General features: G+C 36.6%; 1 long non-coding RNA gene and 1 other non-coding gene across 23 annotated transcripts in view; one reads left to right on the top strand and one right to left on the bottom strand.

Moving 5' to 3' along the window:
* LOC126061472 (uncharacterized) overlaps positions 1–22,977 on the top strand; it is a 597,975-nt gene that overhangs the window by 255,041 nt on the left and 319,957 nt on the right. The gene's annotated exons all lie outside the window — the stretch shown is intronic.
* Positions 18,893–18,999, bottom strand: LOC126061848 (U6 spliceosomal RNA). Its single transcript, XR_007513902.1, has one exon. It is a non-coding gene; the product is annotated as a U6 spliceosomal RNA (small nuclear RNA).

The raw sequence follows: 22,977 nt of genomic DNA, 5'->3' as shown, positions 1-22,977 counted from the left end.
AATTAATTGGTATGCGTGGCTATAAAGTCAAATACCGATATGTGGGCCATTAGTAGTGATTACTAAAAAGCAGGTAATTATATATATTTGAATATATCTCCTCAGAGTAAACAGGATAAGACAAGCATTTCAGTAAAAATTCCTTAAGAAAATAAATTAGAGTGCATCCCTGTCACAGTACAAATAGAACACCAAATATTTTGGAAATCACTGGTAGAAAACATAGGGAAAAATAATAAACCCGAAGAAAATGCAACATTTCCCTGAATATTAGTACATTAGTGCATTAGGAATAAAATGCAATAAGTACTAATCAAAGTGATAGATCATTGGCTATCCCTATGAAGGTTGTGTTTGCTGCGTTAAGTGGTTCTCACCTCATCTTATGTGTGCGGGTCTTAATCTTTTATTTTGAAGAGTCAACTCCCAGTTTACTTTTTTGGTTTTCTATGAAATGGGTATATTTTATTTCTAAAGTTCTACTTCAACTGGTGATTTTATAATTTCATATTTCAGCTACATATGCTATTATGATACACAATATAGCCCACATTCTGGCAAGTTTCAAATTTCACAAAGATAGTGAAACTTTCTTTCATTAAGTCATCAATATGCCTTTCCACCAGAATTTGGAGGTTCTGCCTTAATTTTGGCTAAAATTTTTTCTTTTTTAGTATTTGATCTTATTCTTGAATTATCAGAATTATGTGTAGGAGACTATGTTTTGTCAAACTTTGAATCATGTGGAGCTGTCCGGATTCTGCATTTGAGCCTGTTGTGACCTGATCTCATTTATTCTTGGCACAGTGGCCAAGATACACGGGACTGGGGACCTCTTGGGTGGCGATCATCTCCAGAGTTAAATAAACCTGAATAAGGCACATGTATGTGATTGAATTTTACTTCAACCTATACATATTCAAAAATACAAGGGTAGCATTCTTGGCAAACATATGTTGGGAATTGCCATATTTATTTCTTTAAAAAAGAGTTTTTGTTTTTTTTCTCCCCTAAACCAAGAAACTAAAATTTGGTGAAAAAGCTAGTTTTGAAGGTTTTGGCAAGCCTTTGTGTTTTAACTATTTCTTACTTGGTGTTGGGGTTTATGGAAACCTGATGGCATAGCGGTTAAGAGCTGCAACTGCAAACCAAAAGGTCAGCATTTTGAATCCACCAGACACTCCTTGGAAACCCTATGGGGCAGTTCTGCTCTGTGCTCTAGGGTCGCTATGAGTTGGAATCGACTCGACGGCAGTGGGTTTCTTGTTTTTTTTTTTTTTTGGAGTTTACATAGCATGTAATTTTTGATGTTACTTATAGCTAATACTTTAATTCTATTGTAGATGAATTTATTTCTGAAAAGTGATCAATTGTTGAATAAAAGTTACGTTAGCAATATTAAATTTACAATTTAGAGACAGTTTATAGTATAACTATGACAAGGATATATGTTATGTAGTCTTAAACAATTACAGCCCAGAAAACTCTATGGAGTAGTTCTGCTCCTGGGAAGCAAGTCACATGGGATCGCTCTGAGCTGAAAGTGACTCCGTGGCACCTAACAACAACAAGAACAACATACATTGACTAGATGCAATTTTAGTCATTTGGATTTATTTTTAACAGCTTTAATTTCTAAATACCATATCATACCTCATTTTTCCTTCTAATATTTATATCATCTTATAATCAAATTAGCTCATTTGAAATAACTCACTCCAGTGTTACACCCTACAGAAGCATGGATATAAATAGAATAAGCCTTTATATGTCTTGTTTGACATTTTATACACTTAACATATAACATATTCTCTTACTTAAATGCAAAGGACTACATATATTTAAATTAATAGCAAGGGGGGACCATATTTTAAAAATCTTCATTATAACCTTTAAAGCCATGTCTAGAATAGGAAGATGCCCTGGTGCCACAATGGCTTGGCTGCTAACCAAAAGATTGGCAGTTCGAATCTACCAGGCGCTCCTTGTAATCCCTACGGGGCAGTTCTACTCTGTCCTCTGAGGTCACTATGAGTATGAATTAACTCAATGGCAATGGGTTTTTTTTTTTTTTTTTTTAGAATAGGGAAGGGAAATAGGGCCAGAAAAAGAATATCTCCTGTTTTACATGTCCATGGAGTGCTTTAATGGCTTAAAAATACTCCACATAGAAGCAACTGCAGTAGTAGTTTGAGTTTGAAAAATATGTGTATCTCGATACTGCAATGTCTTTATGGCTCAAATAATTTTTTTTTTCAAATTTTCATTAAAATATACTTAACCTTCCTTAAACCACAATTTTTTTTTTCACAAAAAGAATAGTATTTCCCACTACCATATTCGTCCATCAGAGCATCTGAAATAATTCATTAACATAATCTCTTGTCTATAGAAGTCGCTCTCTAAGCGTTGCTCTGTGGTATGTATATCTCATTTAGAAATTAATCATAATGGACTTGTCAAAAGTCTTCCCTAATTTTCTTTAAAAGTTTTTATTTTTTAAATAAGTGGACTTTTTTCTTCAATTTTAATATATTTGAAGGCAAATACCATATTCTTGTATATCTTTATTGTGATCAATCAAAATTTTGCTCTTGGTTAAGGTAGACTTTTTCGTATGTACAGTGCCTATTTTGACACAGTAGTAATAGAAGCTAACATATATTGGAGAGTCCTGGGACCCTGAAACTGTTTATATGCTCAGCTGGGTGGAGGTTTGAGTCCACCAGAGGCACCTCGAAAGAAAGGAGTGGAGGTCTACTTCCAAAAAATCAGCCATTGAAAATCCTATGGAGCACAGGTCTACTCTGACACACATGGGGTTGTCATGAGTCAGAATCAACTCAATGGCAGCTGGTTTTTGACATATATTGAGTTGTTAACATTTCGCAAGCATTCTTCTGGAAAATGCATATTAGTTCACTTAATTATCACTATAATCCTTTGAGATTACATCTATTTTACAGATGAGGAAACCAAGAAGAAGGGTTAGCAGCTTGCCAAGTTCATGTAGCTAGTAAAAGGCCATGCTTTCTTTAACCCCAAAGCTTGGTCCCAGAGTTCCATGATGTCTTCGACTTTCTGAATCTGTCTTCCTAAATATATAACTTTCTTTTCAAGTATGATTCTCTCCCCCCACCCCTAAAGAGCAGTGCAAAGAGAAATGAAAAAGAAAAAAGATTGAGTAAAGGAAAAACTGCAGTAGAAGTATGCCAGTTATAAAAGCCATGCAGTCATTCAGCATCAGCTGCCAGAAGCCAAGGTGGAAACGAAGTGTACCTCTTGTGATGTGAGAGGAAGACTCATGCCAGTCACACTTCAAGGACTGTGGAATGGGCAGAGTCCTTGGAAACAGCTGAACATTAGGTCAAGATACCCCATTTGTTATATTGATCTTTGATGAAATTTACAGGCATTATATTAAAACATCATTCAGTGAAGATGATTCTAGGAGGACATTGCAATTATCAGAATGCGAGACTATACTTCTGTTTCCTTAACTGAACTGAAAGAAATTTAGGGGGCCTTGGAGCCCAGGTGGTGTAGTGGTTAAGAGCTCGGTTGCTAACCAAAAGGGTCTGTAGTTTGAATCCACAGTGGCTCCTTGGAAACCCTATGGGCAGTTCTACTCTGTCGTATAAAGTTGCTATGAGTTTGAATTGACTCGATGGCAGTGTTTTTTTTCTTTTTTTTTTTGAAGAGTGTGATGATAATGATAAAGATGATCGTGATGAAAAAACCCACCATTTTCTTGGCAGCACCTACGCTTTAAACCCTTTTGAGGCCAGTGATATTATTCTCATTTTACAGGCCAGGAATCTGAGGTTTGGACAGGCCAAGAGACATGTAAGATTAAAAAGCTAGTAGGTAGCTGAACCTATATCTATGTCTACAGCTACATCCGTGCTCTTCTTCATTACACTGTAGATTTTTTTCTCGTATAGATATTTTGAAGGCAAATGACTGTATCAGAAATTAACCGTGTATCTCTAGTCTAGGTATAACATCAATAATGCTGGGCAAAGATAGCTGTACAAGCTATCCAGCAGGTTGTGTTATGGTTAACATTTTCCTGCTGAACCAGAAGATTCTTGTTCAAGTGGTGACCACTTCACCTAGCTTTATAGGAAGGGAGGAAGTATCAATTGAATAAGCAGTAGTCTTAGAATGAAGTTCTAATTTATCCCAATTGGGTATCGTTCTTATTTTAGTAGAGAAACACTGACGTATCTCTAGGTTTGTCTGGAGCTCTCTGGAAGCCTTGTTAAACCTCGTATCATAAAACCACGTTGATATCTACTCCTCTGAATGTAAATACACATATCCATATCTAGATTAGAGTTCTCAGTTGCTTCATAACTTGTTTTTACCACCTCCAGGCTACTTCTTGGGAACAGGTCCCCTCTGTGGCTCACAGGGGTTCCAGGCACAGAAGAAAGTACTCTTGGTTGCCACCTTCCGAGGACCCATGGAAATTAATGTGACACATTGCTCAGAAAAAAAAGGTGGGGGGGGGATAGCACTACTCTAGATCTAGACTGGTATTTTGAAAACTCATGTTTGAAAACTTAAGAGAAATTTGTCCAACCGTTGATTCCTGTTTCTCAGAAAATTCCCATCCCAATAGAAACTGAGGTTTGGTAATACGGATTCTCATACTCATACCTCTATGAGTCAGAATCGACTCAAAGGCACACAACAACAGCAACAACAACAATACGAATTCTGTGCTAAAATATTACTATTCCTTTGGCAATTAAAGAAAATAAAACAACACAAAGTTTTGCTGTGGTACAATTCAGTAACATATAAGTCTCGTTATTTCACCTAGTCCTGCTTAAATATTGGAAACCCTGGTGGAGTAGTGGTTAAGAGCTATGGGTGCTAACCACAAGGTCAGCAGTTTGAATCTACCAGGTGCTGCTTGGAAACTCTATGGGGCAGTTCTACTCTGTCCTGTAGGGTTGCTACGAGTCAGAATCAACTCTATGGCAACAGGTTTGGTTTGGTTTTGCTTAAATATTAAATCCATTACTTTAAAATTAGCTTATTGATTAATTCTTCCATAAAAGGAGAAGTGTACATATATATTTCAGATCATTCTTCCACTTTCGAAAAGAACTCTTTTCACATATTTGTATAACCTTGCACACCTGTCCTTAACATTCATTGATTTACCATTTTAGATAAATTTGAGTGTGTGTAAGGTTTACCTTCTCAAACATTACCTAATAACATTTTTAGATATAGGGTGTTAAAAATTTATGTTATCTTTAGTCAGATAAGATTTATTTATGTATGCTTTAGAAATATTTTTTAAACTTTTATTTAAATTTTATATATTTGAAGATTAGGTATTTCAAGAACAGTTGAAATTTCTTTGCTTCCAGAAATAGTATAATGAATATTAATTATAATAATATAAATCAGTGTTAAAGAATAATGTTGAACTCCATGAGACACCTGGGATGTTTAATATAAAACTGAATTTACTTTCATTTTGGAAATTGATCAAACTTCTTTGACTTAAAATTTATGTAAGTGAATACTTTGGACTACTGATTCTTAGGATTCACATACTAAAATGTTACCTATGGCTATAGAGCAAATACATGTGCTGTTTATTAATATATAATAGTACATTTATGGTTAACCTAATAGTTCCTTTGTTTTAGATGAATAAAGCGAGGTAATTTATATGACTTTAGATAAATAGTGAGATAATTTATATTACTTTATTATATGAGTGGTTAATGAGCTATTTTCGTGTTCCTTCTACTTCCCTTTTTTTTGGAAACTCTGTGTATATGAGTGTTTGGGTGTGTGTGAATTTCATCTTCTCAAACATCTGGTGCCATTTCTAGACATAGAGTGTTAGAGATTTACATTATCTGTAGTCAGATGAGATTTATTTATGTATACTTTAAGAATATTTTTTAAACTTTTATTTAACTTTCTTTGACACATGCAGCTGCAGGAAAGAAAAGTTGAATGATAGAAAGATTGGAACCATTTATGTGCAAAGAATATAAAAGTTAATATTGCTTTGTTGACCAAAGTAAAATGGGGAAATAGAAGATTTACTAGTGCCAAGATATTAATGAGAGTTAAGAATATAACTTTTTATTCTGGAAGTAGACTAGAATGTGGTAAAGCAATCCACAAACCTGAAGCACAAATGGAGACACAATTTTAATTTTTTTTACTCCTAGTAAAATCATTATCAAGTTGAAATGAAAGTTAAGTGCATTTAAAGACTTTTTGACTAGAAAATATAGTAGATCTCTTTCAGGAACTGCTGGGTAAACTTCTTTCATCTTTTTTTTTTTAAATAAAACATATTATTTCCTATTCACGATAAGGGTGGATAATAGTGAAGCACTTAGTTAAAAAAAAAAAAAAAGGCAAAAAATGTAACAAATTCACCCTTTAGGTTCTTAAGTCATTTTTTTTTTTTTTTGTTCTTTTGTTCTGTAATTGATTGCTAGCACCCCCTTTAACCCACCTTAAAGGGCAAGCAGGAAATTCATGTTTTCCTTCATCAGCCCATCCCTCTGAAAAGCGTTCGATATTAAAACAGTTTGCAAGGAGCAAAAGCAGAGGAGACAAGAGGCCCAGCTAGACTGTAGCAAGGTTAGAAGATACATGCAAGATTGCCTGCAACACACCTCGGGTCTTGTTCCTGACCAGTATTTGCATGGAGATACCAAGTTAATTAGGGTATGACTGTTCTTCGCTTTATATGTCTGTGGCTCTCTAATTCATGGGGTGTCATAAAGCTATGGGAAGGTCTTTCCAGCCATTTGACACAAACTGGGAAAAAAATTAAGCACTGATATTTCCTTTTGCCTGAAGGTTCTTTTCAAACAGCAAAGTGCTGCAGAGGCAAAGTTGATGTTGTTGTCAATTTGCTGTGGGTGTCAGAATGTGTCTTTTGTCTTTTTTGCTCCCTGCTTTCCCTGATGATCAGGTGCTGCAAAGAGAGTTGTAGAGAGGGGTGGGGTGTTGGGGGGGGGGGTTGGTTCAGGAGGAGGTTACACGGCAGAATTCCCACGAATGCTGGCGAAGGATAAAAAACATAAAGGAATCTTGTTTTTCTGAACTAGAGGATTCTCTGCATGACTTCCCCACTGTTGGGGTGATGAGCTTTCAGGCTGAGATTTTATTAACAATTCATATGGAGATCGAGGGCAGTGGAGGGGCAGGTTCTCACATAAACTTGATCTGTCCATGAATGCAGTTCTCTGTTTGCCCTGACCCTGCATGGCTTAAGACACTGCCTGTGAGGCCAGTGTGCTAGACACAAAGAAAGAAATGAAAAGCAAGCGCATTCCAGGAGTCTGCACAAAGGAGTCCAGCCATTTCTAGTCGTCTCCCCAGAGAGGATCTTATCTCTGCGTGGCCAGAAACCTCTCAAATGTTTATTTCTGCACCTAAAGTCTGTAAAGCCGTGTGGTTATTTCACTAAATAATATTCTGTAGTGATGTTTCTCTTATTGTTATTTTTATTTTTTTTGTTTTCTGAACTTGTTGAGACTAGCAAACTATCTGCAAGGGTACATGTTCTGAAGTTTAGTTTTAGAAGTCACTGGCCCTGAATTTTTACTTTGTTGATCGGTAGCCACCTTGCAAAATGAGCCCTCTCCAGCTTTAGGAGAAGCCAGCGCAACATTTCAAAGCTTGATTTGACTTTGGGATGCCTCTTTGTGGCACCGCAACTTGGAAACTTGTGGCAGAGAGTAAATGCATGGGACGAAACTGACATGGGGTCACAAGCAGGAACGGCATAATACCCAGTGACCACAGACAAAGTGCTAGGTTAGAAAAAACAACGAAGGAGCAAGTGGAGAGTAAAGTCCCAGTGGTCTGGAAGGGCAAAGGGGGCTAGGAACTTTCACATTGTAACATTTCTACAATTATTGGCAGTTCGCTGTATCTAGAAGCTCTACCAACAGCATAATGACAAACTCTCACAAAACATTTCTCTGTAACTCAGTACAATAGATTTTGTTGTTTAACAAATTTAAAGCATGGATAGGTTTAAGAGATAAAAACTTGATACACATCATGTGTGCTGAATTACATGTTTCCACAGATGCCTAAAAATCAGAAAATCCAGACCCACAGACTCTTAAATTTTGCGTATGCATTTTAGCCTTCTAGTTGCTTCAAACTTTTACGGTTCAAGAATTAAAATAACTAGTAGAGGAATGCAGAGAAAATGTCAGTCATTAGTATAGGTTTTGTTCCTTTAATTTTATAGCGGTTTTATTTCCATGAAATTAACTGTTGTACTTGGGCTAATTGTCAGTAATTGGTGACAGAATCACTTCATTGTTTTTCTATGCATGATGCTAATTAGGGTCTTTGCAATATTGGCTCAATCATGTTCTGTATTTTTACCTTCTATGTTGAGTCAGTGGTAGATAATATCACATGCAACTCTAAAAAAATCTATAGGATAAAATGTTTCCATTAATTATTAAACAAGCCTTTTAAACAGCCTCTCATAAATTAATTTTAAAACTTTGAAATTGAAAGTAGATATTATTATAGGTTTAGCTGGTTTCATAAAACATCAACAGATTTTTGTTTTGAATTGAATCCTACTGGGATCATCTTTAAAACATAACAATTATCAATTTTAACTGCTTAGTCACATACATTTGCGTTATTCTATTTGAGCCTGCAACGTTGAAATTAGTATTGTTAAAAGCGCTTTTAATAAGGTATCTCAGGGCTGAGTGGGATTGTCTTTCTTTTCATACCTGATGGTTAAATTGATTCCCATAAAATATAGCATATTATTTATTCTCGTTCTCTAACTGGTTTGTGTTCTGTTTGGTTTTGCTACATGAGAATACTGTTTGAAGAACTGTATTTTCAATGGAAAAAATATATGAAATATAGAGATAATAAAAGCTTGGTTTATGTATTTTTTGAGCATAGAAAAGTACGTTACACACCAGTGACAGGTTGGAAACAGAGAAAATAGGAGACAGTTCTAATTTTTAAAGTGAGATCGAATCACGATGGAAGAAAGTATTACACTTACATTTCTATTAAAATGACCACAGCCGTTATTATTTTGTTCATTTTTTTCTTAAAAGAATTCTTCTCAACCAATTCCTTTATGATTTTTATGAACTTGTAGTTACAAGAGTTTTCTAGTACTTTGAAGAACAGTTGCCTTGCTCCTTTTCTTTATTCTAAGATACTTTTACCAATCAAGTGACATTTTGTATTTTACAACACAGTTTGTTTTAAATGCATCCATATGTATAACTTAGAGCCGGGAGTCTCACAATCGTCCTGAATAAAGTTTTTATGAAGTGATTAAAAAAAAAATAATTGCCTATTAAAAGTAAAGACTGGTTTGAGCAGGGAGAGAAGAAACCTAACTTTCAAATTGAAAGCATTCATTGTTATAGCAAGACACATATGTACCAAATCTGAAATTAGAGAAAACTCGTGAAATACGTATCTTGGCAGGGGAATTGTTTAAATTTTCTAAAGCTGTCAGCCCATTTTCTCTATTTTTTCCTGTTAAAGAAAAAGTTCAAATGGAAAGCTTCACCTTTTGTGCAAAGTTGAAATGTTTTATTATTTCAGGATTGTTCTACACTGTACAAAACCAGAACAATTCAGTAGCTTCCAAGGGGGAAAAGCACAAATGAGAATCTTTCTATCATATAAGAATGTCCAGAAAAAAGCGATAATAACTATTAAAGTCTATGGTTGTTTCCTTAAAAAAAAAAAAAAAGAATCTTTTGATTCCAACAATTATTTGAATAACCATTCAGGCTCTTTTGTAATGTGTTGTAATGAGTGTGTGTATAGCTTTTAAATGAAGAATAATCATGAGAGAAAAAACTCAAACATAAACTATGTTTAGATGGTTCATTTCAATAAGTTATCTCATAGGTTTAAGCTAAGGTTCTTTTTTTTTTTTTTGCTGTAGATAATAAATTTCTCAAAGTAAAATTCAGTTTTTTTCTTTTACCTTATTGATGTATATCCAATAATGTTCCTCTTTTTTTTTTTTGTCAGTTTCAAATATATAGAATGTGAAAAATAAAGAAGTTTGAGACTGACTTCAAATTTGAAGAACGATAAAGCAATGTGAAAGTTACTCAGAGAAAACAATTCTTTTATTCATCCAGACGTATCACAGACTCTGGAGTGTACGATAAGATGCGAATTTTCTTACTTGAGTATTCTACTAAATATTCTGGGAACACACAAGACAAGAAGTGGGACTCGTAATATTATGACCCATACCCATGAGCATTTGAATACTATGAGAAAACGTATATAATAAATCCAGTCAGCTTCTTGTGTAATCACAGTCGACAACCATATAGACATCGCTGTGGCTAGCACAGGTGGCAGTCAGCACTACTCTGGCCCCAGACTGCTCTTAAAATTGTAATCAGTTTCTTCAGCCCAACACCTCTGATTAGCCATAGCCTCATTTTTAAAATTAAAAATAACTCACGCCCAATAACATCAACAACAGTAACCACCCCACAGCATTAACTCTGACCTACCTAGCCTATGTGGGGTCAATCAGCTTCCCCAACAGAAGTTGCAGCCACATGGGGAGGACCAGACCTCAGTCTGGTACTGGTAATCTCTGGCACTATTTGTTATATTTTAAGTTCTTGTTTTATAGTGATGTGCTGGTTCATAGCAGAAATATCCCCATTCTCTTGCTGCTTAACATACTGCTCACCAACTAAAGCACCATAGCCACAAAATTAAAACTGATCAGCGGTAGAACACACTTATTCCAAACTAGTTTTAGTTCATGCTGTCTGAATGAGTTCCACATTCCGTGAAACTTGTTTTTTCCCAAGGATTAAGCTCTTTCAGCACTTGGGAAATGGGCAGTGGCTCTATTAAAAAGCGTAAAGCACAATAAAATAATACGCTAAGCCTTGGGTTGCTCTAGTGTTTTCTTATTTTAGAATGTACTGAGTGCAAGTTTTATATGTCTCATAGTATACATGTTTCTGCATAAAGACACCTCCTACTCTTACTATTATATCCATAGTTTCTGGGACCCTGTTCTTTTTTTTTTTTTATCACCATCTGTAGCTGGGGAAAATTTAGATAACATCAAACAAGTCTCAGCAAGTAAAAGATGGACAAAACAGGTTCATTATTACATGCCATGTGTCTCACCTGGTCAGGCAGTCACAGACTCCTGTTTCAGGTGGCTGAGGTGTTCTGATGAAACCAAATTATGTATCTTACACTTTTCGTGCCTCAAAATTCATTTTTCTAGAACTTAGGAGTAACCTGCAACCGATGAATATTTTGCAAATTACCTAGCTATCTGCCAGCTAAAAAAAAAAAAAAAAATTCGTCGTATTTTTAAAAGGACAGGCTATTTCAGATTCTATCTCCAGGTGTAATTGAAAAAAAAAATTCAAGCTCAGATCACTCTTTGAATATATTAACTAACTCTCTTTTTAACCTACTTGTGATAAGATATATATTTTGTCATATTATGGTAGTCAATGTATTTTTTTTTGTAAATAATTTAAAATAATATGTAAAATTTAAAAAGAACTTAGATACTGACATATGCTATGATACAGACATATGCATTATTGTTTAAAGTAATAAAATAGTAAACCAAAAAAAACCAACTCAATGCCGTCGAGTTGATTCCGACTGATAGCGATCCTATAGGCCAGAGTAGAAAAATAATAAAATTATATAAAATACCTGTGGAATAGATATCTGTGGAGTATATTATTTCATGAAAAGTTACATGGCTGTATAAAGTAACTACAGGAAGAGAGATCAGTCACCTATACCTAATTAAATTTTGAAATAATGTAGAGAAAACGTACTGGAATAAAGAAACAAATCTGCAAATTTTTAATTACATTGAGGGCTTATTTTTATTTAAAATATAGACTACTGTTCCAGGAAGAACTTCTAACAAGCTCAAGTTGTAAAGTGTCACATGAATTAGTACAACATACAGGCTAGGCAAAAAAAAAATATATATATTATTTTTTTTTTCATAGGCTAGAGTATGGTCACATTGTAAATTGTCAAAGGTTTGAAAAAACAACATAGCAAGCCACATGAGTTAACACACGCATATTGAGTGTGGGCGATTCTTAACCTTCTTGATTTTTTACATGTGCAGTTTCGCTCTTTGGTTTACTTCTTCCTGTGATTGATTCCCAGGCAAAGCCAGAGCTCTTCAGGAGAAGGTTGAGATTATAATCACGTCAGCCTTTGCTTTTAGCAGGGTGATGAGGTTATCAATAATGCATTGGATATCTCAGGAACCTCGTCCATAAGGACATCACAGCTGCCTGGGTTTATTGTAGGACTTACAGATTTAGCTGAGATGTCACCACATCTGCTTTTGAGCCAGCCATTGATGTAGTCTCAAGAAATCTTGGGGGCATAGGGAGAGCGGGTGAGATTATCTAGCTGAAACATTGCATCTGAGAAGGTTATTTAGGGGGCAAGAATACATCTATGAAATTGCTTTTTTAAAGAAGCCTATTCAATACTCCTTTAATAACCTTTTGTCTCCCCCACTCCTTCCTAACGTTTATAAGTTTTGTTGTTGCTCTGACAAGTTTATTCATATCCTAACAGCTTGTCTGCCAGCAGGGTTCATGTTCTATACTTGGGCTTTCTGGTCACGGTGGTGGCTGAGAGTAATAGAGAGGGGGATAAGTGAGTGTGGAAATGCAAAGCTGTCTCTTCTTACATTTTATCGATCTCATTCTGGTGTCATTCAATTAAGACAGAAATGTGATGGATAGTCCCGGTACAGATTCTGGGGTTGCTCTTCATCCACTGCATAAAGCTTTTGCATTTTATTTTGGGGCTGGGATGGGGTGGGGAAAGGGCATGGGCAAGTGGGAGAAATCAAAGATACTATGTGATCTGAATGACAAATCAATGTCTAAGGATACACCAAAATGTCGAACATGCCACGTTTATGTTTTCTCATACGCAGAGTACTTCTGTTGATGTATGGGATGGGTTACTAGAATTTAATGTAGGGTTAATTCTTGTTCATTATTTTCAAAGACATATGAGCTATCATCCTCCTCCTCCCAGCCCAAGATAATTAAAAATGAACCATATGGAAAAAGACTTGAGTCAAACTAATGCAATTTTTGAAGGATAAGTAAGTGAGAAATTCTGTTCTCATTTTTTAAGGGCCAGGGATTCCAGCTTGACCTTTTAGCAAAGAGATTTTAAATCTCACAAATTGAAAAGAGTAGGTAAAACTTTTTTTTAACTTTTAAAGGAGTTGTTACTGTTACATATGCATTCAAGTAAAATATCAGAATTTAGGACTATGTAAATTCTGATCCTTATTTTTTACTGACATCTTTTTCCTTAACTACATCACTACCTCCCTTCTCTGCCACTACCTCCCTTCTCTGCCAGTGTTCAAGTGAGAGTAATAGTAATCCATGAATCTGAGAAGCTGTAACCTAACAACTCACATTATCAAAATGGTTTACTGTTTAAAGAAATTAAGATAATTTGTGCACACATATATTATAAAAACAAGTTATGCTTAAGCAACCTCACTTCGACCCTCTCAAAGCAATGACAGCTTCGAATGGAGCATTCAGGATTTTCTAATCAAGGTTATGGTTTCTGATAATCAGTCCAAACTGGAAGACAGCGTGGAATAAAAATACAAGCAGGAGTTTTAATATCAGATCTAGATGTTCATGCCCAGGCTCCTCTGTGTCCTTGCTGTGTGGCTTTGGATAAAACACATGAGTGTTCTAGATTAAACTTCATTTCTTGCTCTGAAATTGGAGATACGAGTAACAAAGAACTGCTGTTAGAATTATGAGATTTAAAACATGGAAATGCCTACTGTATGCTTGTCCTGTGTACTTGGCCTTTGGAAGGCATCAAATGCATTTAGTTTCATCCTGAATTCCCCTTTGTAGTTTTGACACTGAATAATTTGGTCCTATGATAAGCTTGCTCAGTCATTTGGGAAGGGAATATAAGCAAAGAAAAATAATATATGTGGGCCCATGAGTCAAAATTTTTCTAGATCCTAATTCACAGAAGCAAATTTACAGTCTACGGGATATTTTACTGAAGAAATTTCCAATTTTTCGCTAAAGGTTTGTACTAAAATTGTGTGGTTGGAAGGAACTCTGTGTATCAGGCTTTAATCAAAGTTGTATTTGTCAAAGATGTCTTAACTATCATACTTTGACCCTGAGTTAAAGAGCAGCAGTTAGCTAAAGCGGTTATTTACTAATTTTACAGAGGTTAAAGAGCAGTGATTTAGATGGGCATTTAAATGATAGCCCACATTGTAACCACTTAATAACCTGGAAACACACAGAATCTTGTATTGCTGGTATGAGCATAGCCTGGTAAACATTGTTGAAAGTTCAACATACGTGTGGAGTATGGTAGGATCTGACTTTCCTAACGTTTTTTTGTTTGTTTTCCTTCTGAGGTCATACATTTTTAAGTAGGATGTCTAAAGAAAACCATCTTCATGAATCCTCAAATATATATCGAATAATAATTGGCATCTATTTAAGGAAAATGCATTGGGAGTCTGCTCCCATAAAGATTTACAGCCTTAGAACCCCTATGTGGTAGTCCTACTCTGTCCTGTAGGGTCGCTATGAGTCAGAATTGGCTCCATGGCAGTGGGGTGTTTTTTGAAGCAGCTGAAAAAGGGTAGCGTGTAAGTAAAAGATTTTCCTCTATGATCAAAACATAAATAATGTTAGTATTTCTGAGGAAAGAGGGGTTTTAGCCTGTATTTTGCACATGATTTCTTCAATTATGTAATTTTTTAAGTGTATGCTAAGGCTGCATTACGTGTCCTTTCTGAAAACTACCAACACTTCAGTTGAACATATTTTAATGAGTTTTAACAGATTCCTACACTCTCACACAATAATTGTGCAATCAGCACTGTTGTTGTTGCTAGGTGCCGTTGAGTTGATTTCGACTCAAAGTGAACCTATAGGACAGAGTAGAACTGCCCCATAGGGTTTCCAAGGCTGTAATCTTTATGGAAACAGACTGCCACATCTTTCTCCCATGGAGTGGCCAGTGTGTTAGAACCGCCAACCTTTCGGTTAGCAGCCCAGCGCTTAACCACTGTGCCACTAGGGAGCCTTTTTTTGCAAGGCAGAGTTCCTTAAAAAGTGTTGTCTTCATCTTTCTGTCCACCGTGCCTGGCTCCTACTTAATTAGCATTCCAAAAGTCAATTCCAACTCATAGCAACCCTACAAGACAGAGTGGAACTCCCCCGTAGGGTTTCCAAGGAGCAGCTGGTGGATTAGAACTGCCAACCTTTTGCTTAACAGCCATAGCTCTTAACCACTGGACCATCAGGGCTCCCTAGTCAGCATTAAAAAAAAAAAAAAACACATTACTGGGGAATAAATGTATTTGTGTGTTTGTATGGGGGATTAATGCAAATCATTTCAGTCATTGCATAAAAAGTATATAGAGTACTCCTGATGTCCTAGGGTCATAGTTTTTTCCTCAGTAAGGTGAGAATCACTATGGTGTATTTAGTTATTCTCAATTACCCTTTGAGGTAGTTCAAGTCTAATCTTTAGGACTTCAGCAATCTGTTCAGTATCTGCTTCCCTCAATCTCTCTGTCTCTTCTTTTCCTTTTTTCTTAAAGAAACCATGTCCTTTGTGCATGAAATTTTGGCCCTAACATCATGGTTTAGAATGCTTCTTCAGCAGGCCACTGCCACATATCTTAAATAATTTCTTTCCAACTTAATCAAAAGCCTTTCTTAACTAGTATCTTTGGTTAAGGTTCCAGCCTAAGACAACTTCAGTCTGACATTTTCCAACTGAGACTATGAGTAAATTAAATCTTTTCTCTCAGTTGGCTGTTATCTCTCTTTCTCTTTGTTATTTCTTTTATTTTTCACATTGTATTCATCTCCTCACATTGAGAACTCTAAAGAATCATAACGTTGGAGTTTTAGACTTCACATGAACCTCAGCAGTCACACACTGCATTCCCATATTTTTATAGGTGAGGATCCTGAGGCCCAACAGGGTAATTGCTCAAATCACAGAAACATTTCAGGAAATGCCCTTGCCCTATGGAAAAATCTAGATGCCCCATTAAAGGATCAACCCTATCATCTTGTGCTGGAGTTTGAAAGCTGTCAAAAACCCGTTGCTGTCGAGTTGATTCCAACTCATAGCAACCCTATAGGACAGAGTAGAACTGCCCCACAGGTTTCCAAGACTGTAAATCTTTTCAAAAGCAGATTGCCACATCTTTCTTCTGCAGAACGGCTGGTGCGTTTGAACTGCCAATCTTTTGGTTAGCAACCAAGCACTTAACCACTGCATCACCAAGGCTCCTTTTTTTTTTTTGCAAGGCAGAGTTCCTTGAAAAGTACTATGTCTTCTTCTTCTTCCTGTCCCCAGTGCCTGGTGCACAGGGGGAGGTCGATAAACTCTTGTTAAAATAGTCATGTATCGTTAGGTTATATTTCAAGATATTTTTAACACAAGATCTCTCAAACACAGATGTGCTAGTTACACATTCTTAAGAGCCCGAAGAGGAGTTTGTCATATAAATACATCTTGATAATTTTCTCCCCTTCAAGATTTTATTGTTCCAGAGGGAACAATTAGGACTCTATTTTTGTTTCCCCTCAAACCATTCCTTGGAAATTAGTATTAGCATTAATACCTTTATGATTTTTGTATTGGAATGAGGGGAGCTACATATAACACAATAGAGGAAGAGAAGCTTCATTTGAGCTTGTTCGCTGAGTAAGATTCTTCCTGAGAATTCCTAGTGGCCTGCTACAACATAGGAATATGGCAAGGCATTTCTGGGAAGGAAAGCTTAAGCAGTACTCTGCTAAGAATGTCAGCTATACCCCAAAACTTAAGACATAAGAAAAAGTTACTGAACATAAAAATTAGAAATTCTCTGTATTGATAAACTTTCTCACTATGTTCTCAGCAAGGTCTTTTACCTTATCTCTCACTAAAATTCAATTTAGCCCTTAATTTTTTTTTTCCTTCTCACAGATGGGTGTAATATTGTCTATTTGACTGTTCACGTGAATTACTCAGTTGAGTATTGAACCGTATTTGTCTCTGACCATTGGGCACAGCAAACATTCTAAAAGACTGACTTGTAACAAATTGATTCCAAAGTGTGGGCAAGTGGAGGGTGGTGGGCAGGCATGTATCTAGATAAGATGCTCAGTGTTTATAACTGAAAAGCCAGGGCCTTCTGCTTCCAACTGGTGACACAAGCAAAAGTCAGTTTGGCACTTCTAGAAGTCCATAATTGGAGAAGTCTTAAAATATGGATATGCACTTCTTGGCTCATTTTTTTGTGTGTATGTGTGTGTTCTCTATTTTATACTCATTTTAGCTAAAGGTTTATGAATTTTATCTTTTCATAGAACCAGTTTTTTATTCATTATTTTTCTCAATTGTTTTTTGGTTTTCTATTTTATTGATTTTGCTTTGATTTTTATTACTTTCTTCCTCTCCTTTCTTTCATTTAATTTTCTCTTCTTATTGTATTCATAAAGTGGAATTGTAGGCTATTGATTTTTGACATTTTTTCTGTTCTAATAAATGGTGTTTAAAGCTCTAAATTTCCCTCTAAATTCTGCTTTAGCTGCATCTCATAATTTTTTTTTTTCAGTTTTTTTTTTGTTGTTATCGTGCTTTAGGTGGAAGTTTACAGAGCAAATTAGTTTCTCATTAAACAATTAACACACAAAGTATTTTGTGACATTGGCCACCAATCCTGTGATGTGTTAACACTCTCCCCTTCTCCACCTCAGGTTCTCTGTTGCCATTAATCCAGTTTTTCTGTCCCTTCCTGCCTTCTCATTTTTGCTTGGGGCCTGGTGTGCCCATTAGTCTTATATACATGATTGAATTATGAAGTAGGACCCTAACATATGTTATTGTTTGTCCTATAGATCTGTCTGATCTTTGGCTGAAGGGTGAACCTCAGGAGTGACTTCAGTACTGAGTTAAAAGGGTTTCTGGGGGGCCATGCTCTCAGGATTCTCTGCTCTGTCAGACCACTAAGTCTGGTCTTTTTTTTTTTTTTTAATGTATTTTGTGAATTTGAATTTTGTTCTACATTTTTCTTGTGCTATGTCCAGGACCCTCTATTGTAATGTCTGTCAGAGCAGTTGGTCTTGGTAACTGGGCACCATCTAGTTATTCTGGGCTCAGTCTGGTGGAGGTTGTGGTAGTTATGGTCCATTAGTCCTTTGGACTAATCTTTCCCTTGTGTCTTTGACTTCTTCATCCTTCTTTGCTCCACCTGGGATGGGACCAGTAGATGTATCTTAAATAGCCATTCACAGATTTTTAAGACCCCAGTCACTACTTACCATAGTCGGATGTGGAACATTTTTTTCTATAAATTAGGTTATGCCAATTTAGGTAGATGTCCCCCAAGACCATGGTCACCAACCCTCAACCAGTACCGTGGTCTCTCAGGGTGTTTGAATGTGTCTGTGAAGCCTCGATGACTTTGCCCTAGTCATGTTGTGCTGGCTTTACCAGTATTGTGTACTGTCTTACCCTTCACCAAAGTTACCACTTTTTTTTAGTTAGTGTTTTTTCCTCACTACTCCTTCCCTCCCTCCTAACCATCAGAGATTGTTTATTTCTGTGTGGAAACATTTTCATAATAATGACCTCATACAGTAGTTCTCCTTTTGTGATTGACTTATTTCACTCAGCATAATGAATGCCCTCAAGATTCATCCTGTTGTGAGATGTTTTGCAGATTCATCATTGTTGTTTATCACTTTGTAGTATTCTATTGTATGTATGTACCATAGTTTGTTTATCCATTCATCTGTTGATGGCAAAAAATATAGAGCACTTCATACATTTACATGTCATCCTTGCATGGGGGACATGCTAATTTTCTCTGTATCGTTCCAATTTTAGTATATGTGCTGCCAAAGTGAGCATTTGGCCCATTTCTTGTTGTGTCAGATTGTTTGTGTTTTTCTCCACTGAAGCAGGTTCATAAAGAGAAAGGCTTATTGTTTTAGAGTGAGTCTCAAAAGAGGTCTACACCTCAATTAGGTCCAAGTGTTCCAGGGCTCTTCTGGAAAGTTTGCTTGGTCATTTTACCCAAGAGTGATAAAAAGTCTTTAAAGATCAACTCCAACGAATTCAAGTTCTCAAGAAACTCCCTGATAGAAAAAAGAAAATCACTGTGCATAAGTGGACGTGCATACTTGTTAGGTCACTTCTTCCCAGTAGAATAGACAATTTAGGGAACTATATTAGTGTTTGTATGACATTACAAATTATGAAATTGAAATAGTGCATGTTAGCCCTAATGGCTATCATTAGATAATTATTACCTGGAGTTCCCATAAAGCAGGGGAGAATTCTCAGCTTGGTTGATGGAAGAGTGTCTTCAGCTGGGTTCTCTAGAGAAACAGTGTAGCATATATATAGAGAGAGTGAAGCACCAGTGAAGCATACATATATATATAGAGAGAGAGAGAGACAGAGAGAAACATAGAGAGACAGAGAGAGAGAGATTTATAACAAGGAAATGGCTCACGTGGTTGTAGAGGCTGGGAAGTCCCAAGTCCTTGGGTTAGGCTGGAAGCTCCTCCTGATTCACGTAGCTGCAGGGGCTTGTGAACCCAAGATCAGCAGGTCAGACAGCAGGCTTCTGGCTCACAGGCTGCGGAGGCAGATAAATCCCAAGATTAGCATGCATAATTGTAGGCTGCTAGCTCATAGGCTGTGGAGGCTGATGAATCTCAATATTGGCAGGTAAACTGCTAGCTCAAGTCCCCAGAATCAGAGGTCAGATGAACAGGAGTCAGCTGCAGGATCCAGAATGAGGAAAGGCCAGTGAACTTTGCCAGAATGTCTACATATATTGTATGCAAGCCACAACCCCAAGGAAACTCCCCATTTCAACTGATTGCTCATAGCAGACCTCATCATGGAGGTGATTACATTATATCAGATCTCATTATGGAGGTGATTACATCATTGCATAGCTGCCAAACTACACTGTAAGTGCCAAACCACTGAGAACCATGGCCCAACCAAGTTGACACACAACTTTACCAATACAACCAGCTTCCTTCAAAAGTACCCTAGGTTATTTCTTCTTTTTTTAATATTCCCAAAGACCATCACTGTTTCAAGGTAAAAGAAATCATGGAATGCTTGGTATAATTCAAATCAGACACAAAATTAAATAAACAAAACTCCAAAAGAACAAAATAACCACAAGCAAACCAAAGCCTTTCAATGGTAGGCACAGATGTATGTTCTGTTCTTTTTTATTTGTTTAACTTTTTGTCCGTTTTGATTTTATCAAGTCACAGTTTACCTCACAAAGTTTCAAATGCAAAATAAAATTGGATTAGATTATCTGTAATACTCCTAACAGAGTTAGCAGCTTACGATTTCACAAATATGTGACAAGCTCCCAAATGCCTATAGTATTTTATATCTTTCTGACTACTGGGAGGTAGGTCTTCTATTTTTTTTTTTTTTTGAAATCAGCAAAAGTTAATAAAAGTTCACCTATATGTGAGCACTCTCTTCAGTGCAGAGTGATATGAATGTAAAAAAGACATGGCTTTAAAAATAAAACAAACAAACAAACAAAACCCATGAAAGACATTAAACAGCTTTCAATCTTGTTAGGTATAAAGGACTTAGCATTAAACAGATAACTAAGAATTTTAAGTTACTTCTAAGTGCTGAAGGGGTGGAGCAAATTATACCGTCATCAGACCTTCAGAAAAGATCTGGGCTCTTTTCTATGTGGCCTGTGGCAATCAACAGAAGGCTTTGTGGAGGAAATATGTTTTTGAGAATCATTCTGAAAGTTAGAGACAGACAAACCAACGAAGAATAAATTTCAGCCAAGTCTATAACTCTGCTCCCAACTTTAACACAGTGGGAAAGTATATGTTATAGATAGAGAAAATGGACCTATTAAGGTTGCCCCTGGACATCATAGGGGTGATCTAGAGCAAAAACAAAATTTAATAGCATTTGTTGCATGCCCCCTGCCCCGGGTAGACTTAATCACTGGTTTGAATGACCCAAATCAAACCATGGGTCCCAATCAATAAATATGTAGGTATAATGTAAAACAGCAGCGACACTTTTACATTTGTGTGTTAGACAGATGGCTTGAGTGGATGTGTGTAAAAGGATGTGTGTAGGGAGAGTTTTTTTACATCTTGCATAAATACATAGAGATATCTATCTGCAAACACCTTTTAGGTATTTTCTAATATAGACTGAAATGTTACAGACTCAGAGTGGGAGAGAAATAGTGTAAAATGCCATAAGAAGTCATAACATGTATAAAAACAGGCCTCCTAATTTCCCACTCATCCACTCCTAAAATTTCGCTTCTTTCCAGTTTTGCCTGTCTCAGTAAATGGCATGAACACCCCTCAGTATCTCAGTGTAAAACCTGGGCATGATCTTGGATTTCTCTCTTTTTTTGACACCCACATTTTTTCTATCAGGAAGTCCTGCCAGCTCAATTTTCAACTCTGTTCCAACATAACCACTTCTCTCTACCTCCAGGCTACCCACTCTTTCATAAGCCACCCTCATCTCTTGTCAAGCTACTGCAATGGCCTTCTGCGATTTCTCTTTCCATTCTTCTCCCCCTAGAGTTAATTTTCCACACAGCAGACAAAGTGATTTTTCAGAAGTGTCAATTAGATAAAACCTTCCAACAACTTCTCATTAGAAAAAATCACAACTGCTTACCCTTTCCTACTTGAACCTGCGTTATGAGTCCTCTGCCTATTTTTTCTACTTTATTCCCTACCACTTTCCTGTATTTGCATTCCCACATGGGACACTGGCCTTCATCAGTGTCCTCTGAGGTGCCATGTTCCTTCCAGCCTCAGGCACTTTACACTTGTTGCATCTGCCTGGAGCATTCTTTCCTGTAGCCTTCATAAGGCTTCCTCCTTATTTCATTCAGACCACTGCTGACGCATCACACTCTCAGAAAGACGTTCTCTGACCTCCCAACCACTGCTTCCAACTCATTACTCTCTGTCTCCTTGCCCTAATTTATTATTTTCCTCCATAGCATTTATCAGTACCTGGGCTTATGTTATAGATGTGTTCATTGTCTCTTTCTCTGATATAAGACTCGTAAGAGCAGAAATAGTCTCTATTGCTCATCTCTAGCCTCAAGGAGAATAGAGGGCACATAAGAAATGTTCTATAAGTATTCATTGATTGGATTTATTAAAATAAAAGGGACATAGTTTGAAATGTTTCCTCTAAAGGAATGAGCAATTATTATGTAGTTATTAGGACCTGGGTTTAAACTTTAGTTTGGACATATCCTTGCTTTCTGGATTGGGGAAGTCACTAAACAGCTGAGATTTCTCCTTTCTAAAAAGAGACTAACACTACCTATCAGGCTGGTTTATAGAGACCCATTGCCATCAAGTCGATTCTGACTCATAGTGACACTGTAGGACAGAGTAGAACAGCTCCATAGGGTTTCCAAGGAGTGGCTGGTGGATTTGAACTGCCAACCTTTTGGTTAGTAGCTGAGCTCTTAACCACTTTGTCACCAGTGTTCTGATTTATAGAAAGGATTAGAAACAATGGACATTATGAACACAATGGTCAGCCAATAAGAGATGCTTACTGATACTATAGTGGAAATAATAATAGTGAAGGTTAATAGTAATAACAAGAACTCATTGCTGTCGTGTCGATTCCAACTCATAGCGACCCTATAGGACATAGTAGAAATGCCCCATTGGGTTTCCAAGGAGTGGCTGAGGGAGTCAAACTGCCTACTTTTTAGTTAGCACCTCTTAACCACTGTGCCACCAGGGCTCCAGTAATAACAAAGTGCCCTAGATTCTAGACCGGTCTACTTCACCAAAGCAGTGTAAAATGAAAAGATTCATC

Source organism: Elephas maximus, chromosome 18, assembly GCF_024166365.1.
Source record: "Elephas maximus indicus isolate mEleMax1 chromosome 18, mEleMax1 primary haplotype, whole genome shotgun sequence".
Classification (NCBI taxonomy): Eukaryota; Metazoa; Chordata; class Mammalia; order Proboscidea; family Elephantidae; genus Elephas; species Elephas maximus.
This window is presented reverse-complemented; position numbering and strand designations above follow the sequence as displayed.